We start from the raw sequence: 8,110 nt of genomic DNA, 5'->3' as shown, positions 1-8,110 counted from the left end.
TCTTTCTTTCTTTCTTTCTTTCTTTCTTTCTTTCTTTCTTTCTTTCTCTCTCTTTCTTTCTGGGACTTATGAAGTCAGGGACTTCAGACTCATTTCCAGACACTTTTGTTGGAACTGTAGCTTAACTTAATACACAGAAGCAACTTCCATGACATTCTCCCTCCCTAAAAAGCATTTTTGTTGTGTATATTATGTCCTGCTTTTTTCTGTTGAGGAAGTGGTTACCAAGTTCCAGTTAGACCCAGAGAGTCAAGGGAGACATCATTTTCTCACTGCCATAGGACAGGGACTGCTGTTCAAAAAGTCCTTTGCTGCTTTGCTGGACCAAGTTCTTTGGGTGATTTATATAATTCCAGAGGCACCAAGAGAAGAGGCAATTTGTCAACTGAGACCCCAGACATGACTCAGATGCCCTATGGGTAATCAGAGGGACTGAGCTTCATAAGAAAAAGAAACATGAGCTTTATAGGTTGGGGAGACTGAGAGAAGCTACTATTCAAAAGGGGATGAGATGAGCTAAGACAGCTGGTATGACTGTCTTGTGACGGAAATGTCAAGTGCTGTAAGTTGGTTTAGGGGTTGACAAGGAGATGAAGCTACCTCTAAATCCTCTGATATGACTGAATACAACTGTAGGAAGGTTGTGGCTGAGACCAAAAGGAATCATGTCTCATGAAGGTGTGGATGACCAAAGGCCCAGCACAAGTGAAGGAAACCAGGTATGCAGTTTCTGTAGACACTGTCAACAGAAAGAGTTAGAAGCTAGGAAACTTCCTGAACAGAACTGCACATGTTGCGATTTGCACATGTTGCAGTTTGAATTGTCTAAGACTTTATTCAACTGGCAGGGACAGTCAGAGAACCCCAGAATTCTTATGGACACTAGAGCCATAGCTCAAGATGCTCGAGTTCATTTCAGTGTGACACTGGCTGAGGACCACACTCACTCACTGCTGGAGCCTGAGATATGGTAACCACAGGGATATAACTCTCCCGAGCTTACAGTCTGAATGTGGCTTAAGAGAAATTGTAGATTGAAGTGATCCCAGTATTCATCAAGCGACTCAATATGGCACATCAGATCTCTAAGTGAAGTCCCAATGTAGGCAATTTTCGTCCTTCTTTTCTTGGTCAAGCTATATACCATCATGAAAAGTTAATTTTATTAGCTAATTGTGTATATAATTTTGCTACATATGCTTTGTAGAATGTCTCAGGGTTTCTGAAATAACTCAGGAAAAGTAGGCCATAAAATCAGTGGATCACAGCTCTGAGTGCATGGCTTTGCTTTTGTGAGATGCATTAAGCCACAATTAGATAAAAGTGTTGCGTTAAATTTTGGTCCCTGTAGGCACCACTAATTATTATTAGTTTTTGTTGACTTATATTCAATTGCAGGAAAGAAAAGCATCTAGTCAGTTGGTTCCAGAAAGAAACGAAGATAATGCAAAAGGAAGAATATGTAGAGGCAATTTGGGTCCAGCTGTTCCGAATTTGAAATCCTCGAGTGTGGGAACAAAAGCTTTGCAGTCACTGAAGTCTCCGATTTCAAGCCATTAGAGGAGAATGCAAGTATGGACTTCAAACAACCAAAGAGAAGCCTATACAGGGAATTAGGATTACGCCCGAAAGTCTGCAGCACTGGATATGGCAAGTTCCCAAGCATAATTGTTGCTTCCTAAGTAATTCTTTCTCAGAAAGACTTTAGTTTAGGCAATTTTTCTGAAAAGAGTCAATGCTTTTAAAGTTAAGAAAGAAAAATTGTAGTTGAAAAAGTGCAGGATGAGGAGGAATGTTAAAAATGGAAAAAGCGGCCAACGCTACACATCACAGCATGATCAAAGCAGAAAACTGTTCAAAACCTTTTATTTTGTACTCCTAGGTCATGAGAATGCCAAGGCCAAGTCCAGGCAGTTATTCAATACCATTTCATAAGATGTTCCTCCCATTTCTTTCTGTATTTGCAACAACCTAGACACAAACTGTGGTTCTTACCAAATAAGGATGCCAAGGCCAGCCACTCAAGTCAGATTCACTAATAGACAAGCACAGGTGGCCTGTCCCCTGCAGATGTCTGTCACATGTACGTCCCCAGGCCTGGGCCCCAACCACTGATGAAAGAGAAGTGTCTGTAAGTCTCATTTTATGATACTGTCTTGGGTCTGGCAGCTTTTCTAGGTGGTATGATAGGAAACACTTGTCAATTGTGGTGGTTTGAATGAAAATGCTCCCACAGGCTCATAGGGAATGGCACTATTAGGAGCTGAGGCCTTGTTGAAGTAGGGGTGGCCTTCCTGGAGGAAGTATGTCCCTGAGGGTGGACTTTGACTCTTCAGATGCTCAAACGAGGCCCAATGTCACTCTCTCTTCTTGCTGCCTGTTGATCCAGATGAAGAGCGCTCAGCTGCCTCTCCAGCACCATGTTTGCTTGCCTGCCGCCCTGCTTCCCACCATGATGACAATGGACTAAACCTCTGAAGTGTAAGCCAGCCAAAAGTATAAGGTGTCTGTTCACAAAATAGAGACCCCATCCAAGACAGCAGTGGATTAGCAGGTCCCAGGTTTCCCAATGCCTTGATGTCAGCATCCAGATCTATCCCACCACTCTTCTTATCTACGGTGTGCAGTAAACTTTCCACGTGTGGTTTGTGGAAGCAGATGCTGTCTGTACTCACACATGCGTTCAATGCTGTGTGGAACTGGACCTGTTTTGGGAAACTGGCAAAAAGGCCTGATGCCATATTTCTACTTAGTTTTCCTATTCACTGAATAAGAAAAGGCAGAAGATAAACAGAAAGCAGGCAGAGGCTTATCATATCAGAGAGGACTAAGGAGAGCTGGGAACATGCATTTTAAGTGTAGGCAACCATAATGTCATAGGTCCTTGAGTAAGGGTACACTCAGAATAAATGCGGTTCACATAAATCTGCTCATCTGCATCCCTTGGGGCCCTGATCATGGAAGCTCTGATTCCAGAGGTCAGGTCCAAAGAGTCTGTGTTTGTAACTGGGTGCCCTGGTATCAGTGATGATTCTGTTCCAGACTTCACATTCTGAGAAACCCTAGGGCTGAGGAAAAACAAGTCCAAGTGAGTGGAGTCAGAAAAGCAAACAGAGACACAAGAGAGTGTGTGCTGTGCATGCAGAGTTTAGATTTAACTGAGCGAAGTGCAAAGCTATCAGTAAGCGTGCCCCAGTGCTTTGTGGAGAATGGTCCAGGCCACAGAAACACAGGCTGACCAGAAGATGTTGCAGTGGGTCAGTGGCTCAAAGCCAGGGCAGACTCAGCAGGAACAGCGGGGACAGAGGACTGCTGTTACCTTTCAGAGATGGTAGTGTCAGGGCTTGCCTGTGTGTGGGACCCGACACATACAGGAGAGAGGAATTGTGGGGGAGGATCCTCTGTGTGACAGTGGTTCTCAATCTGTGGGTCATGACCTCATTTGGGTGGAGTCACATATCAGATATCCTGCCTATTAGATATCTGCATTATGATTCATAACAGTAGCAAAACTGCCGTTAAGGAGCAGCAATGAACATTTTATGGTTGGGGGTCACCGTGACATGAGGGTCTGGATTCCAGTGTGGCAGCATTAGGAAAGGTGAGAACCACTGTTGTATGGGGTCTCAGCAACCTGAAGTCGATCCTGCGGCCAAAGATTACATTGTACTTACGAACACCAAACAGTGAGCATGAAGAGTTGTGTGGCAGGCGCTAAAGGGAATAATTTGCATTCCTCTCCTCGCTGTGGCATGGAGGAATAATAGCAAGACATCTGAGCGCACCTGGGTTGGGCTCTCCCTGACATCCCTCCCTGCAGATACAAAACCTTCTAGGCAGCTCTGGCTTAATTAGTCTTCTCCATGTAATTCAAGGACAGGTACCTTGCTTGACAAATTCTGAACTTTCTCACTGATATATCCCCTCCGCCCAGCATCACATGCTATCTAGAAATCTCTATTATCATGTTTATTTTTGTTTTTGAGATGGGGTCTCACTTCTTAATCCAAACTAGCCTTGAAGTTACTGTGCAGCCCAGGCTGACATTGAATGTATAATCCTCCTGTGCCAGCCTCCTGAGTACTAGAATCATATGCGTGGCCTGTAAAAGCCACAGTTTAAGTGAAGCCTTTAATAGTCATTCTTGGTGGTTATTGGAGTCAAGTTTAACTGGTATGGTGTGACAAAGAAAAAAAAAAAAAGAGCATAGACTTACTGAAAAATCCAGGTTTTTATATCTGTGTCCTCTTCTGAGGTATATTTCTTAACTCTTCTGTATCTTTGGGATTTTTTGTTTGGTTGGCCGATTTTGTTTGTTGCATTCGAAGGTAGGAGTTAGCACCAATGTACAGCCTTTGAAAGATGAAATGAGTCAAAGAAGTGTCAGGAGGATGTGTTCATCTAAAGGTTTAAGGGGAGGAGGCCTTTCATTTTATTAATGATTCCATTCAGATGTAAAAGTGCTTGGTGAATTGCAAATTACTCTGTAACTGGAAGATGTGGCTAGGAGTTCATATCATTTCCAGCACAGTGCAGGGCTCCTGACTGGCTGTCTTTATGTCTCACATGGCTTGTCAGACAAATTGTCTGGTCAACTTGCATTTCTGCCACAGGTAATGAATCCTTTTTCTTTCCTTTTCTTCTTTTTCTTCTTTTCTGAGGGTGGAACAAGGCTGTCTTGGGTTTCACATTCCTTTGCTTTAGCCAAGATGTTTTCTGAGGGCTGTGGAAGGAGGTGGTTCTAAATGCAAAGGAAGTCTGGTATTCACATGGCTGTGGCATTCCATCGAGAAATCCACTAAATTACCACAAGGGCTGTGATGGAGGGCGTGCACAGTTCTTCTGGTTCAACTGCAAAAATTCTGGATGTGATTTATTCAAACCTGCAAATAATTGTAGGACTTGATTTATAAGGAAAATATAGTAGCACAGGAAGCCTCAATGGATTTGAGAAATGAGATCACAGAAGCTGTGTGTTTTCTGTGTATTACAGAGAGCCCAAGCCTGGGTGGGAAATGCAGGAGAACCTTCAAGAAAGCACAGAGCTCCCAGGACACCCAAAGGATGTCAGCCTGTGCAATGTGACTTCTGTGATGCTCATATCCTCAGGCTAACTCACTGTAAGGGCACTGTGGGTGCCTGTTCTCCATCCCTCAGGATGAATCACCCTCTAGGACTTATCCTGTGTTCCTGGAGGCAGCTATGTCCAGCTCCTTGCAGCTCCTGCTGCCTCAGTTCTGTGCATCCAGAACCAGATCCCCATCATAACAGTTCAAAGAAGTTGAAATAGCAGCTCAGGGTCCATGGCCAGCAAGCTGAAGACCAGGTTTTATTCCTGATTTTCAGATCCCTTCCAAGGGATGAAATGTGAAAGCAGACTATCTCTCCTCTTTCTTCTCTATTTTCCTCCACTAGAGGAATTGATCCAAAACCATGCTTTCCTAGAAACCTCTCTGGAGGTTTATTTTAAAGTATTTAGGAACATGTGACCCTGAGAAGTTGCTGTTTTTCATTGTATCAGGTTCGGTGAAATACCAATCCACCCTTTAATAGCAATGACAGTGCCTTGTGCAGTTATGAAGCACAGAATTTTCTTTACTGCCCAAATCTTAGAATCTGTAGTCCCTCTTCTGACCTTCTTCAGTTAAAACAGGATTGTAATGATTTTTTAAAAAAAAATATAGATATGTGCATGCATGGATACAAACTAATGAAAAGAAAAAGAGAAATGAACAGGAATGGGGAAGAAGTTCTTTTCTACTCATTTGGGTCTCGCTCAACAGCTGACAATCTCTTTCTTTTTCTCTAAGGCCTCACTTTGGGGTTTTTGTCCATGTGTTGTCTATGTGTAGCTCTTCTGGAAAGATAAGTTCAAAGCATTTGTGACTACATTCATCTCATATATGTGTATGGTATGACTAAAGTGATATAATTGTTCTGTCCCTTTGTCATTCCCTTTGATCATAAAAGTGAGCATCAGTGCTTGCCTCAGCAAGAAGCAGGTATCTCCTTCAGGTTCTGCCTCCACATTCCTCAGATGTGGTACTGAGCCTGGTCCTACCTTCAAGCAAATGGTTTCTACTGTGTACAGAAGTTGGTAGCAAATATTGAACAAGTTTCAGGATATTTTCATGGTGATGACATTCCATGTGCCATTTTGGTCTGGCTCAGTTTGGACTCTGACAGGAAAGGGTTTTGGCTTGACAGCCAAAGGTCAGCTAATGGTCCATTGAAGTTATGTTTGTATAGGGAGACACCTCTGGGACTCAGGTAGAGAGGTCCAGCCTCAGAGGTACCTTCCCCACTGCTGAGTTCTCAGCCAAGTGGGAGCCTTTAGAGGAAAAGGTGACATTATCCCCATGTTTCTTTCCCAAGGAAGAGTGTAGAAAAGGGAAGTCCAATCGAAAATCTCAATTTTCTCATTGACTTAGATCAATTTACGTATCTTAAAACATTTAAGTTCAACATTATATATAAAAATGAATATAGAATGCTCACACGTACCAAGGAGGGAAGTCCCCCATGTCAACCACCCTCTCCTCTCTGCTGAGATCTGGATCTGCCGTCCACTCCATGAAACTCACATGACACAAGCATGTTGTGATGGCTAATCTTGGTTGTCAACTTGACTACGCCTTGAGTAAGCTAACCGAAACAGCTGGGCCCACCACTGAGGGACTTTCTGATCAGATTACTGAGGTGGGAAGACCCACCCTAAGCCTGGGCCACACTTTCTGGCAGCAACCCGCAGAAAAGGACACGGAAGAAGGAATCTTCTGCTTTTTGCCTTTTTGCCCTCACTGTCTCTGGCAAGTTCATCACCCTATTGCTAAGGCATTCTTTTGCTGGTGTCAGAACCCACATCTTGAGGATTCCAACATAGCCAGAAGAGCAACACTCTCTAGGAATTCCTCAGGACTCTAGCCCCAGGTTGGGACTGCTAAGACACCCAGTCTTGTAGGCTGAACATACTAGATTCTTAGCCTCTCTGTTATAAGATGGCCAGTGTTGGGCTACCTGAGCTTGTAGGCCACTCTTGTCCCTCTCTGCCTCTGTCTGGTTCTGTCTCTCTCTGTCTCTCATTCTAACAGTCTGTACCGTTAGCGAACCCAGACTAAACACATATTTATAGTTTGGAAGACGTGTTTGGCATATGTATCTTACCCACAATACTGCATGTATTTGTGTCAGAACTGTCTTAGAAGCTATCCCTGTTCAGGGTAGCTTCAGCAACAGCCTGCATTATCCCTCAAGGGGGCAGTTACATACTCAATGTAAAAGTGGTAAATGGTGGTGAGGGAGGTTTTATTCCAGCCTTTGCTTTCACTGGTTTAATCTTGTCTTGGTCTCCAGATCCTTCTTCCCTCCAGGTGTGAATGGCTCCAGTGTTTCCTTGTTTAAGAGAATATAGGTACGATAGTTTTATATTAACCTCTCCCAACAACATGAATGAAGTCACATCCTGAGGTACTGGGACATTAAGACTTCAGTATCTAAAATTTGAGGGAACACAATTTAGCTTGTAGTACCACCCTACATTAGTGAAAGAAGGTTCAGGACTGGAAGGATACTTAGCCTAGTGTGGATGTCCCAAACTCTGTGGTTGGTGGCTGGCTATGTGACTTAGAGACAGAGAATGACATCAGCTTGGTGTTTCCACAGCCTGCTGCATTTGTCCATGAATACAAGGCAGAGGATCAGAGCTGGAGACACCAACATCTGTCTGTGCTACTTAACAAGTTCCGAGCATTGTCAACAAGGTCCTTGTTCTGCACAACAGCTGATGCTGGATTCAGCCCACACGCACTAGTGTTGGGCTGACACATGTATTTTGTGAGCTTGGATCATCAATTTGTATTCTTGATGGACTGGATTTCTAATGTATTTGGAAATATATTGTATGCATCATTCTAACTGGATAAATATTTGTGAGATTAACAGACTGAATGGAGGAATCAGGGCAGTGGCAAATATTCCTTGAAACTCACATGTATATATGTGTGTATATATGTATGTATGTACAACCTAGTTACATATATGTGGCTCTCCTAGTTATATATCCAACACACACACACACACACACACACACACACACACACACACACACACA

Source organism: Psammomys obesus, unplaced genomic scaffold (assembly GCF_907164565.1).
Source record: "Psammomys obesus unplaced genomic scaffold, mPsaObe1.curated_primary_1811, whole genome shotgun sequence".
In the NCBI taxonomy this organism is placed as follows: domain Eukaryota; kingdom Metazoa; phylum Chordata; class Mammalia; order Rodentia; family Muridae; genus Psammomys; species Psammomys obesus.
Note: the sequence above shows the minus strand (reverse complement) of the source record.